Genomic DNA, 13,941 nt, shown 5'->3' with positions numbered 1-13,941 from the left:
ACACACACACACATATAAATGTATATATCTATATGTGTGTGTGTGTGTGTATATATATATATATATATATATATATACACACACACACACACATATATATACACACACACATATATGTATATATCTATATGTGTGTGTATATATATATACATATATATATATATATATATACACATAGAGAGAGAGAGAGAGAGAGGAAGGGGAAGGATTGGAACTAGGGAAGAGGGAGGGGCGGACGAGAGAGAGAGAGAGAGAGAGAGAGAGAGAGAGAGAGAGAGAGAAGGGGACAAGAGAGGGAATGGGTTGGAGGGATCATGAGAGGGAGAGAAGAGGAGCCGTGAGAGGGTCATTCTAAAAAAAACCGAAGGCACTAGCAAAATCACAAATGTTTTAGGCTTTTTTAAATAGATAGAGAGAAAGAGAGGAGAATTTTAACGTCATACAAAAGTATAGCGAGAGAGAGAGAGAGAGAGAGAGAGAGAGAGAGAGAGAGAGAGAGAGAGAGAGAGAGAGAGAGAGAAGGTCCTTGGCTACTCCACTGGAGGAAGGGGCGGCAATGGACGGTGGTGGTAGGAGTAGGGGCAACACATGATGGTAGTAAGTTAGCACCACTAACCACCAGTGGTGGGCTAGGGTGGTGGGTGGTGATGGGTGCTAAGGGGTGGCAATGGGAGGTAGTGGTGGTGGGATGAAAAAATAAAAATCTCACTCCATAACCGTCCCCGACCAGCAAGACCTCCAAGCTATTCAGTTGGAACTAGGTAACCAGAATGTTTTTCCAACTCTTGTTGGCACTTTCCCAGAAGTGCCCTAGTAGATTCAGACCCTTATCATTCAGCTTCCTGGATGTCTCTATCCTATAGGGAATTTGTGGTGGATCTACAACTTTGGAAAGCCAGGGGGACCAATGCAAAATGGAGTTCTTGAAGTACCTGGTTTTTTCCCACCGCTTTAAGACTCCTGCTACTCTGTTGCATTTTCTTACCAATTCTCCTGAGCTGGCCCCCAGTCTTAGGGTAGTCCACGTAGGGGCTAACAGCTTGTCATGAACCTCCACCCCTCTCCACTTTCCACCCTTCGAGCCAAGTTGAGCTGCTTCTATCATATCTTTGATCATGACAACCCAAACTTGATCTTGTCTAGCCAAGGAAACAACAAATTTGGTGCAGCAAGCTTCTGCATGGGCCACAGGGTTCAAAATTCCGAGGCCTCCTTGATTCCTTGGCCGAGCAACAGATTCCCAACGGGCCCATTGCCATGGCCTAGAGGATTTCGTGTTGTTTTTCCATAAAAACCTTTTCATTGGTTTTAAGAACTCTTTCCAGTGACACTTAGCCATCTTGAGAAGCGGGCTAGTGAAGGCAATATAAGGAAGCATAAAGGCATTTATCACTTTTATCCGACTTGGGAATGGGAGAAGAGCATACTTCCACCTACTCATTTTTGTTTGATTTTTTCAAGCACCCACTCAAATCTTTGCTTGTGAGTTACGTCCACCCCCAAGGGGGCTCCCAGATGTCGAAGATATTCCCTTTTGTAACAATCTCCCACGACCATTCAGAAGGGTCAAATGAGTCATTTTCCGATAGGGAGATCAACCTTGACTTCTCTATATTACACTGGGACCCCGAAGCTACTGAGAATATTTGTACAATCTCCAGAGCTTTCTTGATGACCTGGGGGCACGCCTTCACGAAGCTTGAAGCTAGTGCGAGGGGAGTTAAGCTGTCATTTCTACTTGGCAACTCATGCTCACTTGAGAAAGAAATAAGGCCCTTGTCACACATGTCCACCCGAACATGTGCGACATTGAGCTGGCACTAAATGACTAGCAGTCGGTTGTATCCACGGATGCTGAGTCTTACCCGAGATGAGCGGTCAAAAAATAGACTTGCTCAAAGGGTGCACACATGCAGCTCAAAACTCACCCAGCAGATGTGGCAGTAAAGATTCATGCAGCATCAAAACACATAAAAGTAGGACTTTGTATGCAAATTTCTGTTGTGGCCCGACAATCAAGCTTGGAGCAAGAGGCTTAGAGACCGATTTTGAGGGAGATGAGAGATATCATGTGCATGAAGTTGCCATGGCGGTAGCCTCCATTTCTTCAGGTTGCAAAATTTTTACCTTGCACAAGTTCTCATCTGCGCACCCTTTCAGTGACGCGCGAAAACCTTTCACTAGTGTCGCACCCACAAAGAATGCGTTCGTAGAAGACAACGTAGTCAATTGCACTTCGCTGATTAGTTGATGCTTTTTCTAAGTTTAAATTAACTTTTTTATGCCCTTGTGTGACGAGTAGGGTGCCCAAAGAACCCCTTTTAGGTTTGTCTGGGCGACCACATGTGACAAGGGCCTAAGAGGACAACATCGTGGGTGGGGAGTTTCGATAGGATTAATCTAAGCTTGGCTTGGTGCAAATGAAAAGGGTGTGACTAGTTTCTAGTTTTAGTAAAAATAGATATTGCTTTTTCAATGCAACTTCCAGAAAAGGGGAGATGGCCAACTCTCTCTCTCTCTCTCTCTCTCTCTCTCTCTCTCTCTCTCTCTCTCTCTCTCTCTCTCTCTCTCTCTCGCTCTCTCTCTCTCTCTCTCTCTCACGTGTGCGCACGTTCGCATGATATACCCCGTGTTATCACCGCCCTCTAAGAGCCAATTCACATAAGTTGCAGACTCGCAACCAGTTGCAAACTGGTTGCCACTGGAAACTGCGTGTTGTTTAGTTCACATGGTCACAAAGTGAAGCAAAAAAGAGCATTTATTTCCAAAAAATCAGCCTGCTAACCAAAACAGGCGTGTGTTGACTCCAGAATCGTTGTCTTTTTTGCAATTGCACTCTCACTTCACTCACAAGAGGTGGAGCAGGAGGGCAACCAGTTTGCAACCACAAATCGACAACCGGGCTAGCAACCCACCATGGAAACACAAAAAGTTAGGAAATGGTTACACACATGTTGCCAACCAGCCCCTCACGGGAAGTGCACCTAAGTTGTCACCCAAGTTATCGTCGCATTCGACAAAATCCACCTCTTTTAGAAATGTGGCGTTTCTAAAGGCTATAACCAGTAAACTAACACTATTGTTGTCTGGAAATTTATAAAGTGTAAATTTATTTGAGCAATGAGCGTGTGACTAAACCAGACAAACAACATGTGCCTGCAATTTCAAAAAAACAAGTCAATGGAAAATAATTCAAGATTCTCCAAGCCAAAACCTTCTAATGAGTCCATTGGATAACTTGTCCTGCATGAAATAGAATCTAGATGTAATAGTTTTGCTAGAAATAGGAAACCGTAGTGATAGTGACAGTTCTCTCTCTCTCTCTCTCTCTCTCTCTCTCTCTCTCTCTCTCTCTCTCTCTCTCTCTCTCTCTCTCTCTCTCTCTCTCTGTGTGTGTGTGTGTGTATGTGTGTGTGTGTGTGTGTGTGTGTGTGTGTTCATGAAGAGAGGCAAGGCGTGCTCTCTTCTCTCCTTCTGTTTTGAAGCGCAACACGGATGAGAGGTAGTACTCTCTCTCTCTCTCTCTCTCTCTCTCTCTCTCTCAATCAAGTGAACAGGTTTAGGAAAGTTGACTCTCATCTCTTATTTTACATACAATGTCTCCTGGCACTCACAAGGGTTCTTCCAAAATCTCCTAAGTGTGGAGATCTCAACAGAATCACTCAACCAACAACATTGAATGTCATAAATATAGTAACTAACTTTACCAAATGATTTTCTCATATTAAACTGATCATTTAATATAGGAAGATACAAGGGGAGCAAGAGTTAAGATATAGGTATGTGCTTCTAGACTTATCTCAACAGGGGACTAAAAGGAGAAATGGTTGCATCTCAATAGGGATCCAAAAGGGTCTACTAGTGCAATAAGTACTTCTAGATTTACCCTAGCAAGGGACCAAGAGGAGAGATGGTTACATCTCAAAAGGGGTCCAAAAGGAGGTAGACTATCAAAGAGCAACGTGCATCTAGTGGAGCATAAAAGATCTTAGGGTTAGCTTCATTAATGACCTCCAAAAGTTAGCGTTAAAAAGTCCTTTGACCTTACGCAAGCTAGGGCTAACCTCGAGGTGGGAATCCTACCCAAGCATGAGGTTCTAAGATGCTTAAAGTGGTTGTGGGAACCTTGCCCAAAGCTTGAGGTAATTTTTATGCTTAAATGACTAAGTTTTTGAAATGTTAAATTCAAAGATAACTTCTCAAGAGGCATGAACGTTTCCATGCTTAAAGTATTCAAATCAAACCAAATGACTTAAGAAGCATAAAAGACACATGTTCAAATGATCCTCCACATGTGGCGCTCATGAAGTGCTTGAATCGTATTGGATAGGTTTTAAAGGGGTCCAATGAGAATTTAGATGCATTAAAAAAAAAATTAAGATCTTGCTCTGAAAGAGTAAAAAGAGGACACATGTCCCAAATGATATAATTAAATATTACTAGAGAGAGAGAGAGAGAGAGAGAGGTGTTGACCAAGCATGAGAGGGGGGTATACTCTCCCACACACACACACATTCTCTCATTGTGTGGAGTGCAAAGTGCAAAAGCTCCATCTCCTTCTCCAAGCTTGTGGAGAAGTGGAGAGCCTACACCAACACTCTTGGCTATGGAATGCAAATTCAACCAAGAGCCATGCTTCAATGCTTAAGGTTGAGATCTTCTTCTTCATTACTATGCTATTATGCTATGTTAAGCAAGAAGAGTGACGATAAGTGAGAAAGTATTTCTTTCTTCTATGAATGATTCTTCTTCCTCTTCCCTACCCTTATTCCCCGCTAGCTCTCTCCACCTTCAAAGGTGTTTGAGGCCTTGGGACTGAGGCTTGGGATAGTTAATGTTTTTTGCAAAGTTTATGTTATGCTCGTGATGCATGAAGCTTTCCATCTTCATAGCATCACCAAGGTCACATGGAACACAAAGATTCTGTTGTACCAAGTCTCTCTTGATGGGAGAATCTATAATACAAGCGTCTTTTGGAGGGGGGACCCGCTCCAAGTAAATCCGGTCCTCAACTATTGTCATGTTCTCAAATACTCTCTCTCTCTTGCAAAATTATTTTTCATGCCAATTTAATTAAGTACTATGTTCATGTTGCTGCCATCAATTAAGTTCACCCTCTATGTTCTCAAAGAGATATCACAAAAATGCTCACTTTAATTCTCTTAATTCTGATATTCTCAAAGTTCATAGGCCATTCCCATTACATCAAAAATCGTGATCATGGCATACTTGGTATCGTCGCAAGAGACCATAAAGAAACAAGGTGAAGACTTACAGGCACTTGCAATGGAGAATGGCACGGTAAAGGTTCTTATGGTTGAGAATGAGAATATCAAAAGCACACTTGAGATGCAAACAACACGTGTGATGCAACTTGAAGAGGAATTCAAGGAATGTAAAAGCTCTCTTGTGGACTTGAATGCTTTGAAGGAGCGCATGAGCAAAGTAGAGCATGACCATGTATTGAAAGAGGAGAAATTTGACACTATGATCTGGGATGTATGCGACATGAAAAATGTATGCACAAACAAGTCTTGGGCTGATGTATGTGGTAGCAATGTGGTTCTTAATTTCTCCCTTAATCAAGCTATGGCTCAAACAAAGAATATCGAGAATGTGGATGTGGAGGAGTTGAAGGAACGGGAGCGACGTTCCAAGAACATTGTTATTCGTGGAATTTACGAAGAGATGTTAGAGACGCCTCCTTCTCTTCCCATTGTTATCAAAGATTTCTTCAAAACCCACTTTGGCATGTCCGGAGTTATGGTCTATGGAGCACATAGAGTGGGTAAGCAAGGAGCTCCTCGCTCGGGAGAACGGCCAATTGTATGCACCATGCCGGATGAGACCAAACAAAAGATTATCATTGATAATAGTTGGATCTATTTGAAGGATACAAAATGTTTTGTATGTGAAGATCACACTATTAAGCAACAAAATATGTGTCGCAAGGCAAATGACAAAAAGAATAAGAAAAAGAAAGTGATCTCTCACAAAGAAAATGTGCCCAAGGAGAAGGCAAGTCTCTCGAGAAAATAGGGATATGCGACCTATGGGGCCGAGTTACCCTCGAAAATATTCTTTTGAAATTGCAATGGATACCTATGGAATGCGTGGGTTGGCATTGATGAACTAACAACAAAATCCGATGTTGTACTTCTTGTTGAAACTTGAGAGCATGATACACAAAGGATCAACGGCTTGGAGGATTACAATGTACATTCATTGATGTGGTCAAAGAATCTCAAGCAATGAAGAGAGAAAGGAGGGGTAGCATGTATGGTTAAAAAGGATTGGAATATTTTGTATCAATTGTGAAAGATGCCAAGTACAAACGTTATGTATGGCTAAAAATTATGACACCAGAAAGAGCACCCATTTTTTAAGCCGATTGCTACATTCCTCATCATGATTCCCTCTTTTATGCTTGCATCGATAGAGATCAACCATTTTTTGATTTAGAAGAAGACGTTGCTTATTTCAAAGGCAAAGGTGATGTTATTGTATTTGGGGATATGAATGCTCACACAAAAACATTGCAACACGATACTCAACAATTTGATATGCCATACATTTCAAGGGAGTTGGAGGAAGTTCACTTGTATGATCGTACTTCAATGGATGAGAAAGAGCTAGATCACTATGGAAAGTTACTTTTACACATGTGTAATAACAGGGGTATGCTCATTGCCAATGGTGTATCTTTGTGGAGTGGAACCAATGGATTTACATTTAGAAAACATAATGGGGATAGTGTGATTGACTATACGCTACTCTCCGAAGCCATCATGTATCACATAAAGAGTTTTATGTTTGGCCAATGGACCCCGGAATCAGACCATTGCACCTTATGTATTGACCTTGCATGTGGAGAAGCAACTAAGCATGATAATCTCAGCCAAAGGGAAGAGAAGTTATCATTATGTATGGATTTCAAACGGGCACCAGTGTACATTGAAATGATTGAGCAAAAGTTATGGTTGATAAAACTTCAATATGACGCACCATTAGAAACCAAATGGGAAGCTTTCAAGAAAATTATTTGTTCTTGTGCCGAAGAATGCTTTGCCAAAAGCATCTCCATGGTATCAACAAAGATAGACCACGCGCAAGTGGTGGTTTGATAAAGAATGTCAAGATACTCGAAAGTCCTTGATAAAGCTTGATGCAACTATGGACAAAGACAACGATCAAAGTCGTTTGCATACATACAAGGCATTGATTCAAAAGAAGAGAAGATGGGAAGTAAAGCAACAACTTTTTCAAGTCCAAGAAAAGGCACGTGTATGTGGAAGATTTTGGAGAAACTTAAAGGACAAGCGGGTTGAGAATTCTGGTAACTTGAGTCTTGTGGATATGTACACACATTGTAGGAAATTATATGAGCAACTAAATGCTGAAAAAATACCTTTTTATGGTTCACTCCCACATGTGTCCTCCTTTTTTTTACTACTGCGAATATATGCAGTGGGCTTGAAAAGTTGGCCACTCGCAAAGCGGGAGATCTTCAAGGTATCATGTCGGAGATGATCAAATGGACGGGAGATTTTACACATGAGTGGATGTATGATATGTTCAACCTTGCACTTCAACATGGTATGCCTTATGATTGGAGTACTCATTGGGTCAAGCCTTTGCATAAAGGAGGGGATGTGAAGAATGTAAACAATTACCGGACTATAATGATTGGGTCTCTTATGGAAAAGTTTTTTGGGTGCATAATGGAGATTATATTGAGTGATTGGGCTGAAGAGAATGACAAGCATACAAAAGGACAAGCGGGTTTTTGTTGATGTCATAGCACCATTGATCATCTTGTCACTCTTCGTGTTCTCATGGAGAAAATCCGGTTGAAAGGAAAGCGATTGTATTGTTGTTTTGTGGACTTTAAAAAAGATTTTGATATGATTCCACGTAACAATTGTGGAGAAGGACGGAAGAACTCCAAGTGCCAAGTGAGTTTATGCTTGCAGTTTCTCGAATCTATGAGAAGGTGATGTGTCAATTGCGCATGGAAAGAGAAATTTCAAAAAAAATTGTAAGCACTATTGGGGTTTAAAAAGGATGTTCATTGTCACCAACTCTCTTTGGTCTATCCATCGATCAATTGGGACAAATGATACTTGACTTTATGCAAGAAGAAGGCATTGAAGAGGTCACTATTTGCAATGTGGTAATCATTCTTTTGTTGTATGCGGATGATGTAGTGCTTCTAGCACACACTTTAGAAATCGGGTTTGATTACGGATACCCAATATTCTGGAGAGGGCCGAGAAGTAGTTCCAAACCCCGATAAGCAGTTAGTTACGATTATGTTTCGTCGTCGCACTAATTGAATTGTTCCTGGTTACGCATGGATTATTATACAAGAATCTTATTTAAATTCGCGCACAAAAGCTTATGGTTGTCCTCGAGCCTCATTTGGTATTTTTTGTGCATTGCATCCACTTGTCACACTCCATTTTAGCATTCTATGCATGCTGTTGACACATCGACCAACTTTCCAATCTCAAGCTCTGTAAGAGCCACCCTTTACAAGCCTCGGCATGATCCCTTCAACTTCACCACATGAGGCTACCCTTTGGGGGGCGCAATGACAATGTGGTCGTTGCTCACCCACCTTGCCTTCAAAAATGATTGGCACAGGAATCTGCTCTTAGCCCAGTGCCATGTCATCATGTAACTACCCCAAGTAGGCTTCGTCAACAACCACCACCGGTAGACCACCAACTAGCCGTCATAGCACCACCAACTGGCCAGCACCTCCATCCACACCACCCTGCAGTGTCCTCTCTTGGAAAAATTCACCAACGGTCGCCTGCGTGCACCACCAACACGCCCACACAGTAGTGCTCGTTAAAGGATGACATTTTTGGGCTGAAGGGGAGCTACCCCCACACCTCTCGTTGCTCATTGACACCCCACATTGCATTACTTATACCATCATCAGTGCCATCATTTTTCCCCATGTGGGCTATAGGGCAGCCACGTGGCGCTCTCACAAGACTCCAGCCCCTACAGCCTTCAAAATTCCACCAAAAACTTCAAAAAGAATCAATTTTTCCCCGGCTTTGACCTTCTCCCATAGAATTCTCAGAGCTTCTGATCTTGAGTCGTTGAAACCATCTCAAAATTGGCATATCCGACTCCAACTTCACCTATTCTCTTTCATTTTGACCTCCGCATGGCTTTGAACAACGAGCACTAAAGTGGGAAAAAAACATCAGATCCCTGCGGTCGCCACGATCGTCGAAACTCAATTGGCCATATCTCATCATCTAAGCACTTGATTGACAAGCAACCACTTCATACTGACTTTACATAGTGCATACCACATCCTAGAACCCCGTTGAGCTCAAGTGGCTCGTTTTCCAAAGCAATCAAAGTGGCCCAAAATCGATCCCGATAAAACTTCATCTGTTGATATCTTAACATTCGGGACTCCAAATGACGATCTAAAAAGACCGACATGCTCCACATGATGAGCACTTTAGTCCTATGTAATTACTTCACCTTTGATGCCTGTAATTACTTCACCTTTGATGCTCCATCTACAACTACCCAATTTGGTACGGATTTGCAAACACTTCCAACTTTAAATCTCTGTATCTTGCACATCGTGGCTCCGTTTGATGAGCCATCTAAACTTGCTCCTTCAACACTTCAAGCTCTATAGTCCCAAGCCAAAAACCAGCACCTTGAACCTCCTTCCCCGACCATCATAATTGGCCCTTTCTGGAGCACTTCTTGGCCTATAAACCGCATAAAGCATACACACCCTCGTTGCTACCTGTCTGCCCAAGATCTTTGTAGCTGCTCTAGCCCTTTGCCATGTACCTGCTGACCGGCACATGCCTACTTGTGCCATCTTCTATGGTGGATACAATTTGGGTGCACCAACGTTGAGCGTGCCAAGATCTTGTCCGTGCTGAAAGCCAAGAATATAGGATGCCAGATGCAATCACCAAAAGACAATGAGAGCACTTCTCTGCGTAAGAAATAGAGAGAAATTGAGGAAGGGCGGAGGAATAGGATAATTCTTACAAGGGGTGGAAAGAAAGAGAGATTTACTCGCATTGTGTGAGGAAATCAAGACGTTGCCCGTTGAGTGCGTTATTACCAAAGATCTCAATCAAATAAGAACCGAATCATCTAGTTAACTTATTGCAAAGAAAAGTTGATATGTATGGAGTGAAATCAATGTGTTTGTGAACGTGCATGCCTAAATTGCCTTAAAGAGAGTTTGTCTAGGTAGGTCAGATCATATAGAGCTCTAGCCAGTTGAGGGTAAGAATAGATTGTCTCTTCTAGATACAAAAATGTGTGTGTGCACGCACGCACACATTTTTATCACCTTGGGCAACCTAGTTCTAGCAGCCAATGTGCATGTTTATCACCTTGGGCAACCTAGTTCTAGCATCCAATGGAATACTAGCTCCATTCTTAGATGTAACAAACTTATTAGCCTATGTCTCCCTCTTGTTCTACTTAGACCTATTGAGCTCTAATATCATGTAAGTTTTACAAAGCACGTCATACTAAAATACAAAATAGTGGATAGCAATTGCAAATTAATATAGACAAAGACACAAGATCTCTTCATAGCATAAATGAGATACGGGCGATGGATCTACCTATCCATGTGCTCCCACATCCCACGATGGAGCATAGATGGTAATTTAGATAGATCCTAGATTGAGAATTAAAATGGTTGATGCATAAGCTGTAGATGAAAAGAATACTAAAGGAGTTGCGCTAATATGGTATCTAATAACGCAAGCGAATGGAAACCATTCAAAAAAGTTTTTCTTTTTATATCCATAACCAAAAAATAATCTCAACACTTTTCTAGCTTCCTTTATATGAAACCTAGTATTTTTGGCCCACAACCCAATACTATATGCCTTGGGCATCTATCAATAATATGCCCTACCTACCTCAAAGGTTAAAGCCACAAGGATAACCGTTCTATTCACATGTTTTGTCACATGGTAGACCTCATCTAACTTGGAAGTTATCATTCACACAAATGACCTTGATCGTGCATGGCATCTCCTCTTAATGGTAGCTTTACAAACTGAGCACAATGAATCATTGGTAGTCTCACAACAATGGAGTATGCCACTTAATCTAGGGTCTTGAACAATTCTAGAATTTCATATTTCCTTATGATATCCTCTTGTCTCTTTTGTTAAGAGTCAATTGATTGTCATGACTTGTGATGCATGTCGCTTGTATGGCTAGGAAGTTGATTTGAAGAGCAAACCTATAATCCATAGTGGGTTCTAACATGTGGGAATAAATATGTGTTTTTCAGCATGAGCAAAGTGATTTGTAGATATCATTACTTGGTAAGCCTAACGATATCTACAAATCAAACCTCCACCTTGGGCATCGCAAGCTCAATTGTTGTTTGTGTGTGTGTGTGTGTGTGTGTGTGTGTGTGTGTGTGTGTGTGTGTGTGTGTGTGTGTGTGTGTGTGTGTGTGTGTGTGTGTGTGTGTGTGTGTGTGTGTGTTGATATATTAAGCTTATACTTATACACGAAAGATCATAAAATTTCAAAAGACATCTGGCTTTAGACAAAGCACAGAGATTAGCACAAAAATGACTCGGTCTTAGATTCATTTTTGTACATCAAAGTGAGAATGGCGTATCATTCTAATTCTTTTATACATGAGATAGTAAAAAAAATTGGTTCTAAAGTAGAGGAGGCCAGGTTCTTTAGTACCGTACAGTAGCTAAACCAAATAGATCTTAAGTAAAGATAGAATTCCCACCTACATCCATATAAACAAGACAACATATTTGCTAGCTTTGAATACGTATTACACGTGCAACGAACCTATCAGTATCCATGTCCTACTTAAAAACCTATTTAACTTAACCTACTATCCTTTCTAGAGAATCAAATATTGCAAAAGTGAGTAGATAGACCAAAAGAAGCTTATTTCCATATGTTTTCATTGTGATCAGAACGCCACCACCCCTTCTGATCCAAGTGTCAAACAATCCCTTATATATTTCATAAAAAATTGAAGTATTGAAGATGTAATTTTTTGAATTTACAAACCCCAAAATATAAAGAAGTGTTATTCCATATGTTTTCAATGTGATCAAAAGGCCATCACCCCTTTTGTCCAAGTGTCAAAAGTTCCTCGTAAATTTTAAAGTGTATTTATTGTGAAGGCCACCACCCTTTCTGATCCAAGTGTCAAAAAATATCCCTTTAATATCTCATGATGTAATCAAAACATGATGTATCCTTTTGAATAATAAACCAAATAAGTTATGCACCTTTCTTACAGCCTAAATATATTTTTTACTATTATGTGGATCAAAAGGCCATCACCCCCTTTTGATTCAAGTGCTATAGCCACTATCAATTACTAAAGTTTGTTTTGAGTTAATATTCATTATGGTCTTAGAAAATCCAGATTATCTACCATTTCCTACTAAAGACATATGTTATAATGTTCAGATGTCCATACCAAACCAGCAAGTATCCACCAAAAAAATGGAATCTAGCCAATCAGCTCAAAGAGTCAATTAGCCAATCTAGCCAATTAGGATAAAGATTTATCTTAACTTGTTACAAACCTAGCACTAGCCATGGTCTGCAATATCTATCTCTAAAGTAGTCTCAAATCCCAGAACTAAAGCACTCAGTTAAAACATTTATCAGCAGGAAAGCCACCCATCCACGGTACTATCACCCATGGGAGTATGTGTACCTAAAAAGCCAAAACCTAAACAATTTCACGGTAGAGCCCATCAAACATTTATAGGCTTCCTCTAATATAAAATGACAAAATTTAAAATGCCATATGAAGAATTTTGTAATCAAAATATAGTATTATATTCCAGCATTAACTTGTAGAGATCATAACAATTCAAGATCAACCAATGCATATTTTACCAGTAAACCAGTAAGCTCATTAACCAGTTGTTGGAAACCCAGCAAGAAATATTATTACCATTTAGATGAAATTTAAACACCATCAAATTGGGGATATAAAAGCAGCATCAACATAGATTTTAGGATTAGTAGAATCAGCAAAGGGTTAGTACACTACACGAAAACTCTGTCCTTAAGGATCAACAAAAATGCTAGTACAATTCATGAGAAATTTATCAAAAGTAACCCAGTAACCAAATGGTGTAATATTAAAAAAAATTCCTCAAAGCTAATGTTGATCTGCATCAACCCATCAAATAAGTGAGAGTTAACCATCATAATCCTAGCCAAGAAGAGACCTTATCAGAAGGGATACAAGAGAGGTCATCTAATACCAATAAACGCAACATCAAGCATCAGGTCATAGCCAGGAAAAAGTTAAAAGCCCTAGCCTTGTATTACTCAGGCCATCCATATCAAAAGCCTGATAGTGAAGTCTAGGTACAACCAAAAAAAAAAACAATAAGTAAAGTATAAGTAGAATCACCAAAGTGTAAACATGAAAAAGCCAGTAAAGTGACTTCATACTCAGAAAGGCTCCAAGAGCATCCCATAGTATCAACTATACAGTAAAAACTCAACAAATTATCTCATTCACTTCAAATGAGAAAATTCAGTATCAACAATGTAAGTGATCCATGGTTTCAGTTATGTAATCTATTACAAAAATACCTTCCCTTTTGGCAGAAACCCCAATAGAAGATAATAGTTCCAAGAGTGGTGTCAAATGAAGCATAATCTCATTATAATAACTAAAATGTAAATCAAAGAAGTAGTCAAGATTCCTAGTAGCAAAGGGTTAGAATCAAGCAAGGACATCAAAGCATAGATTCCCAAGAGTAGCTTAGATTCTAGCATCAAGCATCAGGCCATCAAGCAATAGGCATTGCTCCTTTCTTTTTTTTAATACCTGGTTTAAGTAATATACCATAGTAAGTATCACACAGAGATAAATTAAAACATGGAAGTGACAAGCCTTGTGCA

Source organism: Adiantum capillus-veneris, chromosome 6 (genome assembly GCF_014529385.1).
Source record: "Adiantum capillus-veneris isolate H3 chromosome 6, ASM1452938v2, whole genome shotgun sequence".
NCBI lineage: Eukaryota > Viridiplantae > Streptophyta > Polypodiopsida > Polypodiales > Pteridaceae > Adiantum > Adiantum capillus-veneris.
This window is presented reverse-complemented; position numbering follows the sequence as displayed.